A 16,361-nucleotide genomic window follows, 5' to 3' on the forward strand; every position below is an offset into this window, starting at 1 on the left:
AACGGTGATTTCGATGTAAATAAACAAAGATAGAGAAACAGGGAGATGGTTAATCATACTCATGCAAGAATCATTTTTTAACAGTTTATATTACCACATCACTACAGCTATAATTTGTCTCGAGTTCATAGAAAAATCCGAGACGACGCCGAGTGTTGATCTCTAGCGAAACACGCACATCTCTGAGTCACATCGCACTAGCATAAGGAGTTGAACTAATATTTCATCTCTAGAATATCATTTCAACTCCTGGTTCGATTCTACATCAGCTGGACAAATTGGAGAGGCGACATTCGACACTGCAGAGTTGGTTTTAGACGAGACATTTTGGGTCTCTCGAGATGAGGCGCTCGGAGCATCAACACTCCAAATTTATGCAGTCTCGTCATTTTAGGATCGGATATCTAATCTACACTTAATTCCTAAGCAAGTTGATTCTAGAATATTAAAGAGTCAATCGGATTTTTTCCCGAAAGCAAAGATAACCCTCCCCGGGAGGGGATTAGCTCATGGTCATTGAAGGAATAATTAAACTTGATGTATACATTAAATAAGTAAATGCAGGACATGAATTAAACTTAAAAAGAAATGACTTTTATTAAGAAGAAATGACTTACAGTATTTAAGCTGCTGAAATGAAAAGGACGGAATGTAAGTGCTGGAAATGAAAAACTACAGACGATTAACTAGCTAATGTATAGGCTAAAGCATAAAATTTGAAGGCGAATAATGAAACCCCCTCATATATATAGGTTGGAGACCCTTGTGAAGGATTTAATTGGGTTTTGTATGTTTCTCAAATTGAGACGTTCAAAACTTTGAATAACAAAGTTTTGTCTTCAAGTGAATTAAATTGGTCCTTTGTCTTTTGTACCTTATGTTTTCATTATTTTGTTCTTATGCCAATTTCAATTCAATCTTTGAACAGGTACGTGTCTTCTCACCTTGCAAGGTGGCTTAAAATTGTGACCATCACTTGCCACCTGCCTATGCTAACTCGTCATGCCTTTTGGGCTCGCAGAGTGGGGAACTTCAAATATTCCAGTATTCCCATACTTCGATGCATGTTTTATCATTATATTCATGTTAACTGCGAAAACCTACAAAAGTACGAAAATATAATTATTAAACACATAATTGACCAAAATGCTATGTCTCTCGGGGTTTAATATTACAGTTTTGGGTGCTTATCACTTGTCGATTGATCTATTAGTCTTAAATTTCTTTGTGAATATCCATTTATATCCCAAAGTCTTGGAACCTGGTGGTAAATCCACCAATTCCCATGTATGATTTTGCATTATGGATTCAATCTCGCTATTTATTGCTTCTTTCCAATAAGTAGCTTCTGGAGATAACATTGCCTCCTTGAATGTTGGAGGATTATTTTCCAACAAGTATGTTTGAAAATCAGATCCAAAAAACGTCGACGTCCTTGACCTTTTGCTACGTCTAGGTTCCTCCTCATTTTCGCTTTGTGTAAGATGGTTACTAGTTGTAGCATATAAAGTTCTCTTTGTTGAACTTGGTTTTATACACATGTTATACGGAAACAAATTTTCAAAGAATGAAGCATTCCTTAACTCAATAATCATATTAACATGTATATCTTGAATTTCTGATTTATGAACCATAAAACGATATGCACTACTATTGTTTGCATATCCAATGAATACACAATCAATAGTCTTGGGTCCTATTTTCACCTTCTTAGGTTTAGAGACTTCCACTTTAGCAAGACACCCCTACACTTTTAAGAATTCGTAGGAAGTCTAATGACCTTTTCACAATTCGTATGGTGTTTTAAACGTCTTCTTGTTAGGAATTTTGTTGAGAATGTAATTGGCATAAAGCAAAGCTTCCCCCCATAAATTCTGGGATAAACCAGAACTGAACAACATAGCATTCATCATCTCTTTTAGAGTTCGGTTTTTGCGTTCCACAATACCATTTGATTGAGGTGAATAAGGAGCCGTAGTTTGATGAATGATTCCATGTTCAGAACAAAAACCTTCAAAAGGTGATTCATATTCACCTCCTCTATCACTCTTTATAGCCTTAATCTTTTTGCTTAGTTGATTTTCAACTTTATTTTTATTGTTTTTGAACACTTCAATTGCCTCATCTAGTGCTATCGTCAATAAAAGTAATGAAATATTTTTTACCACATCTAGTTTGTACGTACTTAAGATCACATATATCGGTATGTATTAAGTCTAGAGGTTCAATACTTCTTTTAATGGAATGAAAAGATGATCTGGTCAACTTGGATTCTACACAAGTTTCACATTTATGGTGTGGGTCTATTTGTATCTTTGGTATATAGTCCAAATTAATTAATCTATGCAAGGTATCATAATTAACATGTCCTAATCTACCATGCCATACATGTGAAGACTCAATCAAGTAAACAAAAGATTCAACTTTATTGGCGCTCTTTGGCGCAATAGTAAAACAAGATATCCTAAAGAGCCCATCCTGAAGATAGCCCTTTCCCACGAATACATCATTCTTAGTTAGTACAAATTTATCAGAAACAAAGACTAACTTAAAGCCATTCTTGCTCAGCAGCAACCCATAAATTAACCAAGTTCTTGCGAATGTTAGGCACATAGAGCACCTCATCAGAGTTAGTTCCTTCCCAGAAGTCAACCTCATCACTACCTTTCCTTTGCCTTCAACCTTGGAGGTGGAAGAGTTTCCCATAAAGAGTTGTTCTTCCTTTTCCATAGCATGATAAGTGGTGAACATCGACTTGTTGGAGTATATGTGGCGAGTAGCACCAGTATCCACCCACCATTCCCTTTCATTTCTAATCATGAGGCATTCAGAAACCACAGTAGATAGGTTCATGTCATTAACATTATCAGAAAGCATGTCCATTATCACATTGCATTTGCTTCAGTCTTTTGCTTCTTGTACTTCTTTGGCTTGCGTCATTCACTTGCCTTATGTCCAACCTTCCCACAGTTGTAGCACTTGCCCTTGAACTTAGTAGGCGTACTACTCTCTTCGCCTTGAGCTTTGTCTTGGCGCTGTTTCTTTCCCTTAACACTTGATTCTTCCACAACATTGGCCTTTGCCACCATGGGATCCTTGCCCTTCTTCTCAGATAGGCGGTTATCTTCCTCTATCCTTAGATGGACAATCAGTTCTTCAAGATTCATATCTTTGTGTTTATTGTAAAGACTCAAATTCTTGTTAAGGGTATTTTAGTAAATTATATAGCAAACCTAGGGACACTTAGGTAATTGGTCGGTCGGGTTTACATTTCAAACTTACGTAACTTAATGAAACTTAACTCCGACTCATAAGCCATGTTAGGTAAGAAACTCATATACGAAAATTTGACAAAAATGTCGGTTAGCGGTTTTTTTGCATTCGAAGCTGGCACGAGTTAACAACTTACACGCATGAGTGGGTTATCGTTATAGCCTGCGGTGGGATAGAATGTAGAAAATTAAATTAAGCTGGTTGGGCCGGAAAATAATTACGACGCTAAGTCAAATTAGTTAGTGGTTAGAAGTTAATTAGGACTTTAAGCATAATTTGGGCATATTCGGTTTGGGCCTTAATAACTTAAAAAAAAAAAAAAAAAAAAAAAAAAAAAACTTGTTACACCAAACAAAAACCAAATCGCACGAAATAATTTTCGCCCCCAAATTCTCTCAATTTCTCCCACTCTTAAACCCTAGGAGAGAGAAACCCCAAATTCACCCAAAAATTCAGTGATTAAAACCTCAATTCACACCCCAATCCTTAGAAACCGTAAAACCAAAGGTGAGGATTCGAAATCTCCTTGAAATTCCAGCGTACCAAGCGAAATCAAAGTGAAAGGTGAGTTAATTTCATCTCAATTCCATATTTAGATTCAATTTCGATGGAATTGGTTGTGTTTGATGAAAAATAATTGGAATGGGGTGTTTTAAATGTCGACAGTAGCTAGTTGGGGAAGATAGAGTGGATCGAAATTAGTGGAGCAGAAAGCTAAGGAGCTATTCTACCGATTTGGTAAGGATTATATTATATTCGATCTATTTTAGAGAATTGATGTTAGTTCTAGGCTTGGTTAAGATCATGTTGCATTATGAGTTAAAGAGAAAGAACACCCACTTAGTTATTATTAGATTTAAGGGAATGGAAAGGTGTGGAATATGTGGTAGTTGAAATTTGGAAGTGATATGATTGGTGTTGACGTGAGGTACAGTGCTAGAAATGGCCTGTATCTCTGTTAACTATAGTTAGATGAAAAATTTCCTGAAACCAAATTCGTAGCGTCGAGATTCTTCTCGACTTACGTTAGATAAGAATTCTCGTTCGTTCGATAACTTCTAATAGTCGACGTATATGTATATGATGTTATAGGAGTCAAATAAGAGTGTATTCGGTTAAGCGGGCTCGATTCGGTTAAGTGGGCTTGAGGAGAACGGAGCTTGCTAAGGTAGGAACCTACATACCAATATATAGCCTACTTATTTTCATGCATGATTTGAGTTGTTTAAATTGGAAGGGATAGTTTACGTATCAACCATGCATGTATATATGGTATTCATGTTTTGCATTTGTATTTTTCCGCGATATAAACTAAATATACGGATAGCTTTCGTGTGAAATGGTTTTGTGAGATATGGGTAATTGGGATGGTTTTCTTTTTTTAGAAATGAAGGAATGAGTAGCACCCGTATCAAACAAGACATGCACCTTATGTGTAAATCAACATATCATACCTTCAACCACTTGATCGGTAGCACTGATATCTGCCCCCATCGCATTATATACCGTGGCTTCCTCTTGGACTGATGCAGGATCCACAACTTCTTCCTCTGTCACTAGATAATACACCTTGCCATGTGGTCTCTGTTCCACCCCTGAATTGGACTTGGGACAAAACCGCCTGATATGCCCAGCTTCACCGCAACTATAACAAACCACACTCTCTCTCCCTGATTGTGTACTCTATGGTGTTACAGATTGCAATCTAGCTCTCTGACCCTGAGGCCTCAAATTCTGCACTGGTGATCTGGTCTGAGAAGGAGCAGGTACCCTCGGTGCCATCTGTGATCCACCCGTCGGTCTCACAACTGTAACTGGTAGACTCTGTGCTGGCCTAACCACATTGAAACCCCTATGTACCGCTGGTGCCCTCCACTGTTGTGTCTGTTGAATGCCCGGCCTATGCATCTGTTGCGACCCGGAACCACTACTTTGATAAACCTGCCTCTTTCCCATATCCTGCCTGCCCTGAAATGTCAACTGTCTTACCTTTCCCACCTCTTGCCTATTGAGCAACAACTGATCATTGACCCTTTCAATGCCTTGAGCCCTTCTCACAGCCTCAGTATAAGAATCGATCTGAAGGACCGACATCTTGCTTTGCATGTACGGTTTCAACCCATCAATGAATTTCTTAGCCTTAGCTTTTTCAGTGGAAATCAACTCCTTCCCGTATCGTGAAAGAACAGTGAATTTCTCTTCTGTACTGTCCCACAATCATGTTTCCTTGTTCCAATTTGAGGAATTCCATTCGCTTCTTAGCCCTCGCCACCTCGGTAACATACCTCTGCAGGAACGCACCTGCGCTCATCTCCCGAATCTTAGCGCAACCCCGCACTGAGACAATAGACGAGAGATGGTGAATTTTGAGATGGTGAATTTTGAGACAAGAGACGAGAGACAAGACAAACACGGCTAGGGCATTTTGAGTTTTTGGTGTTACCATTTGGATTGACCAATGCTCCAGCTGCATTTATGGATCTCATGCACCGAGTGATGTGGAAATACTTAGATCAATTTGTTATCGTATTCATAGATGACATATTGATTTATTCCAAGACTAGGGTTGAACACAAGGAACACTTGAGGATTGTCTTCCAAACATTAGTTGATCATCAGCTTTATGCCAAGTTTAGTAAATGTGAGTTCTGGTTGAATGAAATGAAGTTCTTAGGGCATGTTGTATCGGAGAATGGAATAAAAGTTGATCGTTCAAAGATAGAGGCAGTGAATAATTGGCCGAGACCGACGTCAGCGACGAAAATCAAAAGCTTCTTGGGATTGGCAGGTTATTACCGTCGTTTTGTAGAAGGATTCTCTAGCATAGCGTCGTCCTTAACTAGATTGACACAGAAGGAGGTGAAGTTTGAATGGACGGAGGCATGCGAAAAAGCTTTCCAAGAGCTAAAGACGCGATTGATAACAGCGCCAGTTTTGACTATTCTAGATCCGGAGAAGAGTTATGTGATTTATCTTCGATGCCTCTAACACGGGTTAGGATGTGTCTTAATGCAAGAAGGTCAAGTGATAGCGTATGCGTCAAGACAATTGAATGCCCATGAGAAGAATTATCCTACTCATGACTTGGAGTTAGCTGCGATTATTCATGCCTTAAAGATCTGGAGACATTATGTGTATGGTGAAAGGTTTGAAATATTCTCTGATCACAAGAGTCTCAAGTACTTGTTTTCGCAGAAGGATTTGAATATGAAACAGAGGAGGTGGGTTGAGTAGATGGATGACTATACGTTCTCATTGCAATACCATCCGGGTAAAGCAAATGTAGTTGCCGATGCATTGAGTAGGAAGCAAGAACATGTTTGTGCTCAGATGATGATGAAGGAGTGGCAATTGCTGGAGTCTGCTGCTTCTTATGGTTTTGAAATCACGGGAAATGGAAGTAGAGATCCCTCGAAGTCTTTGTTATTTATACGGATGATAGTTGATGGCAGAAAATACCTTAGTCCAGGAGATTGTGAATGCCCAGAATACATCGAAGGATGGACCTAGGTACCGAGGATATGTGGATAATGCCGAGGATGTTGATTGGGAAAAATACGGATCGGAGATGAAAGTATCAGATTCAGAGGAAGGATTTGGGTACCTTTTGACCACTCTTTGAGGAATGATATCTTGAGTGAAGCACATAGATCGAAGTATACAATTCATCCTGACGGTACCAAAATGTATAGAGATCTACGTCGTCAGTTTTGGTAGTCGGGCATGAAGCGACACATTGTGGAATATGTTAAGAAGTGTGCCACGTGCCAACAGGTGAAAGCTGAACACCATAGACCACCTGGTCTTCTTAAACCTCTGGAGGTTCCGGAATGGAAGTAGGAGAATATAACCATGGATTTTGTATCCGGGTTACCAAGGACCAGTGAAGGAATGTATTCTATATGGGTCATTGTTGATAGGCTGACCAAATCTGCCCATTTCATACCTGTTAAGACTACTTACTCTGCTGAAAAGCTAAGTAGAATCTACATGTCAGAGATACTGAGGTTGCATGGGGCACCATTATCGATAATTTTAGATAAAGGTACTTAATTTACCGGTTTAATTTGGAGAAGTCTTCAAAGGGAATTGGGGACCAAACTGAAATTCAGTACAACATTTCATCCGCAGACCGATGGGCAATCGGAAAAAGTCATTCAAATCATAGAAGATATGCTTCGGGATTGCATGCTTGATTTTGGGGGTAGTTGGAAGACTCATTTGGAGTTGGTTGAGTTTGCTTACAATAACAGTTACCAATCTAGTATTGGTATGACACCGTTTGAAGCATTGTATGGCAGACCATGCAGAACGCCTCTCTGCTGGACTGAAATTGGAGATAGTATTATGTTGGGGCCAGAGATGGTTAGTGACACCACCGAGAAGATTAGAGTGATACGGAATCAGTTGCTCACAGCCCAGAGTCGTCAGAAAAGCTATGCGGATAGGCGTAGACGTCCCTTGGAATTTTATGAAGGTGACAGTGTATTTTTGAAAGTATCTCCAAAAAAGGGAATTCAGAGGTTCGGGATGAAAATGAAACTTGCACCTAGATATGTGGGACCTTTTCCGATTATTCAGAAGATCTCGGAGTTGGCGTATAGGCTTAAGTTACCGAAAAGGCTATCACGTGTCCATAACGTGTTCCATATTTCGATGATACGCAAGTATAAGCCTGATCCCCTACATGTGGTCGATTTGGAATCGTTGGAATTAGAAGAAGACATTACCTATCCGGAAGGGCTAGTTCAGATCCTAGATACCAGAAAGAAGAGATTGAGGTCAAAGGTCATTCCGTTGGTAAAGGTCTTGTGGAAAAATCACAATGTAGAGGAAGCAACATGGGAGAAAGAATCGGATATGCGGCAACAATATCCAGAATTATTCGAGAACTAAGGTATGATTTAATTTCGTGGACAAAATTTTCTTTTAAGGAGGGTAGGATGTAAAGACTCAAATTCTTGTTAAGGGTATTTTAGTAAATTATATAACAAACCTAGGGATATTTAGGTAATTGGTCGGTTGGGTTTACATTTCAAACTTACGTAACTTAATGAAATTTAACTCAGACTCATAAGCCTCGTTAGGTAAGCATCTCACCTACTCGAAGCTGGCACGAGTTAACAACGTACATGCATGAGTGGGCTATTGTTATAGCCTACGGTGGGATAGAATGTAGGAGATTAAATTAAGCTGGATGGACCGAAAAATAATTACAGCGTTAAGTCCAATTAGTTAGTGGTTAGGAGTTTAATTATGTGTTAGGCCTAGTTTAGATATTGGGCTTGGGCCTTAATTAGCTAAACATGTGAAGACAAAAAAATAGAACAAATCGCACCAAACCAAAAACAAAAACCAAATCGCACGAAATAATTTTCGCCCCCAAATTCTCTCAATTTCTCCCACTCTTAAACCCTAGGAGAGAGAAATCCCAAATTCACCCAAAAATTCAGTGATTAAAACCTCAATTCGCACCCCAATCCTTAGAAATCGTAAAACCAAAGGTGAGGATTCGAAATCTCCTTGAAATTCCAGCGTACCAAGCGAAATCAAAGTGAAAGGTGAGTTAATTTCGTCTCAATTCCATATTTAGATTCAATTTCGATGGAATTGGTTGTGTTTGATGAAAAATAATTGGAATGGGGTGTTTTAAATGTCAACAGTAGCTAGTTGGGGAAGATAGAGTTGATCGAAATTAGTGGAGCAGAAAGCTAAGGAGCTATTCTACCGATTTGGTAAGGATTATAGTATATTCGATCTATTTTAGAGAATTGATGTTAGTTCTAGGCTTGGTTAAGATCATATTGCATTATGAGTTAAAGAGAAAGAACACCCACTTAGTTATTATTAGATTTAAGGGAATGGAAGGGTGTGGAATTTGTGGTAGTTGAAATTTGAAAGTGATATGATTGGTGTTGACGTGAGGTACAGTGCTAGAAATGGCATGTAGCTCTGTTAACTGTAGTTAGATGAAAAATTTTCTGAAACCAAATTCGTAGCGTTGAGATTCTTCTCGACTTACGTTAGATATGAATTCTCGTTCGTTCGATAACTTCTAATAGTGGACGTATATGTATATGATTTTATAGGAGTTGGATAAGGTTATTTACTGGTTGGGATTGAGGAGAAACGGAGCTTGCTAAGGTAGGAACCTACATACCAATATATAGCATGTTTATTTTCAATCATGATTTGATTGGTTTAAATTTGTAAGAGATAGTTTGTGTATCAACCATGCATGTATATATGGTATTTATGTTTTGCATTTGTATTTTTCCACGATATAAACTAAATATACGGATAGCTTTTGTGTGAAAAATGAGTTTGCGAAATTTGGGTAGCGGGGGATTAATTTCTTGTGTTAAAAGAGAAAAAAAATTGGTTTTGGGAAGGGCTCTCGTCTCTTGTTTCAGTAAGGAGACAAAGAGATGGATTTTGTAATGTGGGTAAGGATTACCCAGTTGTTTGTAAATATGGGTGAGGTTCTGGATTGTTCCATGGATATAATTTGTTGTTATTTACGATGATTCGCCGTTTGGGAATCATCGGTTGTCATTTACTATGACTGGCCCGTTTGGGAGTCATATGTTGCATTACTCGATTGTTGGAAATCCAAGAACTCACACATACAGAACCAACAGTTTTAAAAGAAAAACTAAATATGTATCTATAATATTTGGAAATGACCGATAATACGAGTATATATATATATATATTACTATGCTTATCACGAGGGGATTTAGAAAAGGAATTGTGAATTCCTATAAAGAAGGAACTGTTGTCACATTTCCGGAGACAGCAGTTTGCTCTAGGATTCCAACTGTGGTGTACACCTTTCGAGGTGGTAGGCCACCTTTAAAGGGATGCATCACTGGATGTGGTTTGGAAATTCCTTTTCTACTTTTCTAGATAACCATGTTTGTACGTGTCACGTTGTATGGTGCTTAGCTTGTGTGAGGTTACATGTTACCTCAATGAGGTTTAGACGCGAGGAGTGAGAGTTTAGTCCACTCCTGGATGTGTGTCAGGATCCTGAGCAGTCTGCAGTCGTCGAACGGTTGACCACCGTAAGTTAGGTGACGACTGTATGGGGGTCGTGGGTCACGGGGCCCACCTTAGCCCTAAAAGCTTTGGGGATTTTGTGTGTCTGAACACAACAATGGCATTTCAGCTCCTGCCAAGATAAAATCGGGGAAAACAACGGTGCATGGTTCACCTTTGGGAAATCTTGAACCGAGATATGCGGATGGGGCCGAAGTACCAATTGTACCTTCACCATTCTAATAGGATGCAGCGGCCACAATAGTTGTATGATGATTGTGAAAAACTATATTTTGAATATTAACGAAGCATGTCGAAATGATTTCTACTAGTTAGTGATGTATTATATAGTCACGATATTTGGATATTATTATGGAAACCTTGCATGTTTTAAATGTTTTCTATAAGTAGACTATTTATTGGTTATGTGCGTTTCTACTGGGCATAGTTGTTTGCTCATCCTACATTAACATTTCAGCCGAGCCAGTTGCGGAGGAGGCTTTCCCTACCACTAGTGAGGAAGGTAATGGGGATTTGGGAGGATTTCCTTATGCTTGACGAGGGGAGGGTCAAGTTATTTTGTGGTATAGGGTGAAATTAGCTCCTTTTGGTTGTATAGAGAGAGCTTCGCTCATTTTGATGTAATACTTTATGTATTTGAGTAGCAGTTACACTTAAACATTTGGTGGATGTATATACTGTTGTGTATAAGGTTAGTTTTATATAGATATGGTTGTTGGAAGGTTGTAGTATATGATTTCCAGGTTATGACATGTTTTTTTTGTATACGAACGTCGATAAAACAAAGTAAACTCTGCCGAAATTTCGTTAGAATTGGGATGGTGTCGGCCTCGAGATTCACTCCTCGTCCTCGGGATGTGTGTTGGGTCTCGCGGCGTGACATTTATGCTTAAGATAGTTTTTAAAATCCTTCCAAAATGGTGGTAATTTCTCAATCATAGCAGCCACTTGGAAAGATTCTCCTAGGGTCATTCCTTCAGCAATGCCATCATGGAGGATTACTTGAAGTTCTTGGACTTGGCTTATGACGGACTTACTATCCGTCATTTTGAAATCAAAAAATCTGCCAACTATGAATTTCTTTATGCCAGCATCTTCACTTTTGTATTTCTTGTCCAACGAATCCCAAAGTTCCTTAGCAGTCTTGAACACACTATACATATTGTATAATGAGTCAGCTAACTCGCTAAGGACATAATTTCTACACAAGAAATCAGCATGAAACCAAGCATCCTTGGCCATAACCTTCTCCTTGTCGGTTTCATCAGGGCTTACAAAGGAGCCTTATCCCATAGAAACCTTGCCAAGTTCAGGGTGGTCAGATAGAAGAGCATCTTCTGTTGCCAGTGCTTGAAATCAGTTCCATTGAACTTTGGCTTCTCCCCATGAGGAACATAATGGGAAACAACAGTAGGAACAGTAATAGCAGGAGTAACTAGTGGTGTTGCCATATTCTGAAATACAATTACACTTTGTTATTCCCTTAAACTAAAAAAGAGAAGAAAACATAAACAAATTCTGTTCGGTCAAGAAGAAGAAAAAAAAGGAATCTGTCTTAAGTTGTTAGGAATATACAACTTAATTATACTTACTCTTTACCAATTACCAAACTATACAAACCTTTTGTCTTGTACGTGTCGTGTACTTCTTAGTTAAATCCGAGCCTAGTGTAGATACACTATGTCCTTAAGACAGATTTTCCCCTTCATGGTGCTTGAAGGTTGATGGAAAACTGTCTCCCAAGATAGAACTGATTTCCTTCTATAGAAAGCTAGCACTTCAATTCTATAGAATCAGCAAACACAACATAGTATTTGATTAAGAATAGAGGGAGAAGATAAAGATCATAACTCTGTGTGATCTGGTGTGTCTTTCTCTCCAAATTCATCAACTATTTATAGGTGAGTGGTGCCTCTTCGAAACAACATAGTGACTCTTGGGAAAAAGACTCTTGGGAAAAAGCAAGCAACTCTTTGAAAAGTCACATGTTTCGAAAAGACACACCATTTCGGCATTTCTCTCCAAATTCATCAACTATTTATAGGTGAGTGGTGCCTCTTCGAAACAACATAGTGACTCTTGGGAAAAAGCAAGCAACTCTTTGAAAAGTCACATGTTTCGAAAAGACACACCATTTCGGCATAAAATCGCTTTTGAACCGATTGCCTATTTGAAAATGTCACATCTTTTCGCATGATGCCTTTTGTTTCGAACGGTGCACATTCGAAAAGGTCGCACCTTTTCGGCATAATGCACTATTTCGAACAAGTGCATCCTTTTGAAAAAGTTTTTCTCACTTTACGTACTGTTTCAAGAAAAACCCATTTCATCTCAAGTGGGGCTTGGGAGACAAACTACTCATTCATATTTTAATGGATTTGTGCAAATTCATTTTTCTAACAAGACCTGAACTTGACTTGACGCGAGAGAGCAGAAGACGCGGGCATCTTGCCCATATAAAGAGGATGAGCAACTACGTCGGACCTGATTCAAGTTCCTCTCCAGAGTGAGAGCTTGATACGTAGGCAGTCCGTCCATACGAACTCGGTCAAATCTAATCCAAGATCCACATCTCTCCCAACCTGCTTACGTTTGTGAGATTAATCCAGAACTAACATTTACAACCAATGTAATTTTTTTTGTTGGAACAAAATTCAGAGTTTCTGTTTTGTTTTCCTTTTTATATTTTATAGGGTTAGAATGTCGAACAATTGCAAAGAGGCAAAAAGGGTGTGGGTTTACATTTTTTGGGCGAACCATTGTTTTTGCAAAAAAAAAAAAAAAAAACTGAGGTGTCAATTTTTGAGAAAAAATGGTGATGAAGTGGCTTCTTGGGAGCATTTTCCACTTCTCAATATTAAACTTCTACCCTATTGTCAGGGCAGTGGCAAACTTTCATATGTTCTTCTATCATATAAGTTGAGAGAGCGGCAAGTAGTAAAGTCTGTATGTGTCTATTGTCATATGGTTTTCAGCATAGCTAGTAAATTCGTGGACGGCAAAAGTTCGATACGGCAATTATTCGCTTAAGATTCGAAATTTTCAACAATAATACTTTTAAATATTCGGTCCAATAAAACGCTAACGGTAAAAATACGATATACGTGTTTTAAACAGGTATAATATGAATGTATTATTTTAAAATTCGGCTATATATTTTACATTTAAAATTTTGATATATAAGTATATAACGTTTTTATTTTTATTTTTACAATTTTATTCATGAAAAAATAATACAAATGTCAAATTTTTGTTCTACTTTTTTTTTTTTTTTTTTGAAACGTTTATGAGGGGTTTGGCAGACCCCAACCTGTATTAATCAAACTCTCTGGTACAACTTACCAATAGCATCTTCCTCTACTATTACATTAAGCTCATACGTAAGAGGAGGCATGCATACAAAAGTAACTCCAGGATTTATAATTCTATCCCGAGTAGTACTAGACTTAGCCATCAAGTCTGCCGCTCTATTCTTTTCCCTATACACATGGGACACACTAACCGACCCACACTGGTTCATTAGCCTCCGGATGCCTTCCATCAGATCGGAGACGGTACCAAGGGCTCATCTCTCGTCTGTTAATAACTTGGACTGCTCTTAGAGAATCGGATTCAACCGGGATCATATTACGCTTAACACCGGAGAGCCGCGGAAGACCGCCTCAATTCCTTTTAACTCTTGGATAATCACCCATCGTAAGTTCACATTTCCCATGTATAAGAGTATAGGAGACCCCTCATGGTTCCTCAATATACCGCCATAACCAAGACTATCTTGATCCACCGACCCATCCGAATTAATCTTGACGAACCCAAAAGGTGGTTTGGTCCACTTAACTAGCTCGGACGCCATTTTTTGCCTTATAGTGATCTCAATGCCAAGTCTCACAATCAAATTCCTTGTCGCTGAAGAAGAGTCCTCAGTGGACTTGATTACTCGTTGCAAGTAGGTTTTCATCTTCTCCATGATGTAGCTGCTAATCGACTCTGTAGAATGTGCTCTGTTCCTGAACCTCCTGCTATTCCTCTCGTTCCAAATCCCATATACAGTTGCACAAATCATCACCCCTTGTTATCTCACTTAAGATCAAGTTCGATCTTGTCATGCGCAACAGAAACCGCCACTCAGCGGTGGATTCACAAGACCACTCCCACCCTGACTTATCTTTTACCACAGCCCAAATTTTTTGTGAACGACAATCGAAGTAGAGATGCTTGAATTTTTAAGGAGTTTGTCGTTACACAAGCAACACTCTGAATGAGAGAGAATCTTCCTATGAATCAGCCGATCTTGTGTTGCTAGACATCCCGCAAACAGTTGCCAGGTGATGAAAGAATGTTTCGAAACATTATATTTGCCCCACACCAATTTATACCAACCAACCTTCTCTCTCATCTTCTTGATGGACATGTAAGCTGACTTAGTGGAGAACCTACCTGAACTTGTAGCAGTCCACACTACCAAATCCTGAGCCATATTGACATTGATGGGAGTCTGTAAGATTTTTGATTTCAACTCACCATCTGGCAAGTTGAGGACCTTATCATTCCAAGTACCGTTCGTAATCAGCTCACTTACTTTAGCATCATCTGGTTCATGGATGAAATTTCTAGCTTGTGCATTGTGGATTAGCAACATAGAGGCTATCCAAGGATCGTGCCATAAACTAGTTCCTTCTCCGTTAGCAATCAAGCATCTAATATATTTCCGAGCAATCTTTCTGTGTTTCAGTATACTCCTCCACACCCACGAGCAATCCGAAGGAATCTTCATAGTCCAGAAATGTTTCTGTCGAATGTGGTACTCCCAAGTCCACTTCGTCCACAGAGTTTCATCCTTAGTAGCAACCTTAAATACCAACCCACAGTATGCTGCTTTGTTCCATAGGATCAATAATACTCAGTCCACCTTCCTCTTTATGCAACCTCAAAGTTGCATGACTTGCTTTATGCATCTTCACTTGCACCAAATCTCCAGACCACAGAAATCTGTTACAGAGTTTAGCGACCTTGTCCAAGACACCAACTGGAATGATAAAAGTCTTCGCCCAATATATATGAAACGAGGACAGGATAGACTGTATAAGCTGTAATCTGCCCGCATAAGATAAAGACATGTTCTTCCAGTTGGACATTCTCATGGTGATTTTTTCAATCAGTGGCAAGCAATCCTTGGTGCTGATTCTAGCGTATGAGTGGCGGCAGCCCCGTGATATTTGGGAGGGGTGACCAGTTGAACCCCTAACAAACCAGCAAGCGCTAGCCCATCATCTTTTGTCATACTACCAGTGAGCATAGACGTCTTCAGAGTATTTATCTTCAGCCCTGTGAGAGAAGAGAAATAATTGATTGCCGACTTAACAGCCAAGATAGAGCCAGCTTCCCCTTTACAAAAAAGTAGCACATCATCAGCAAAACTCAGATGAGTTATTGCAAGTCTTTTACATCTGGAATGAGGCTGGATGCCTTTCAACAGGAGCCCTTGCTTCAGCAGACCACCTAACAGTTCCATTACCAGTACGAACAAATACGGAGACAAAGGATCACCTTGCCTTAACCCTCGTTTCCCTTCAAAAAAGCCATACGGACTACCATTGACAAGGACTGAATAACAAGGAGAAGAGAAGCACATAACTAGCCAACCAATAAACTTTTCGGGGAATCTAAATCTCTTGAGCACCAGCAGTAGAGATTCCCAGCTAACAGTGTCATAAGCTTTTTGGATATCAACTTTGATAGTGCATCTCTTCGGCCCATGCTTTTTGTTGTATCCTCTGAGCAATTCATGAGCCAGTAGAATATTGTCCTGTATACATCTTCCAGGAACGAATGCTGACTGATTAAGAGCGATCAACTGTTCCATGTAAGGCTTCATCCTATTACTGAGAACCTTTGCAATACATTTATAAGTAATATTGCGGCATCAATCGAGACGAAATTCATCAACCCGTGTGAAACACGGGCTTTTTAGGAACCGGACATAGAAATGTTGCATTAGTACCTTTATGAATTTTGTTTTGACCGAA

Source organism: Coptis chinensis, chromosome 7 (genome assembly GCF_015680905.1).
Source record: "Coptis chinensis isolate HL-2020 chromosome 7, ASM1568090v1, whole genome shotgun sequence".
Classification (NCBI taxonomy): Eukaryota; Viridiplantae; Streptophyta; class Magnoliopsida; order Ranunculales; family Ranunculaceae; genus Coptis; species Coptis chinensis.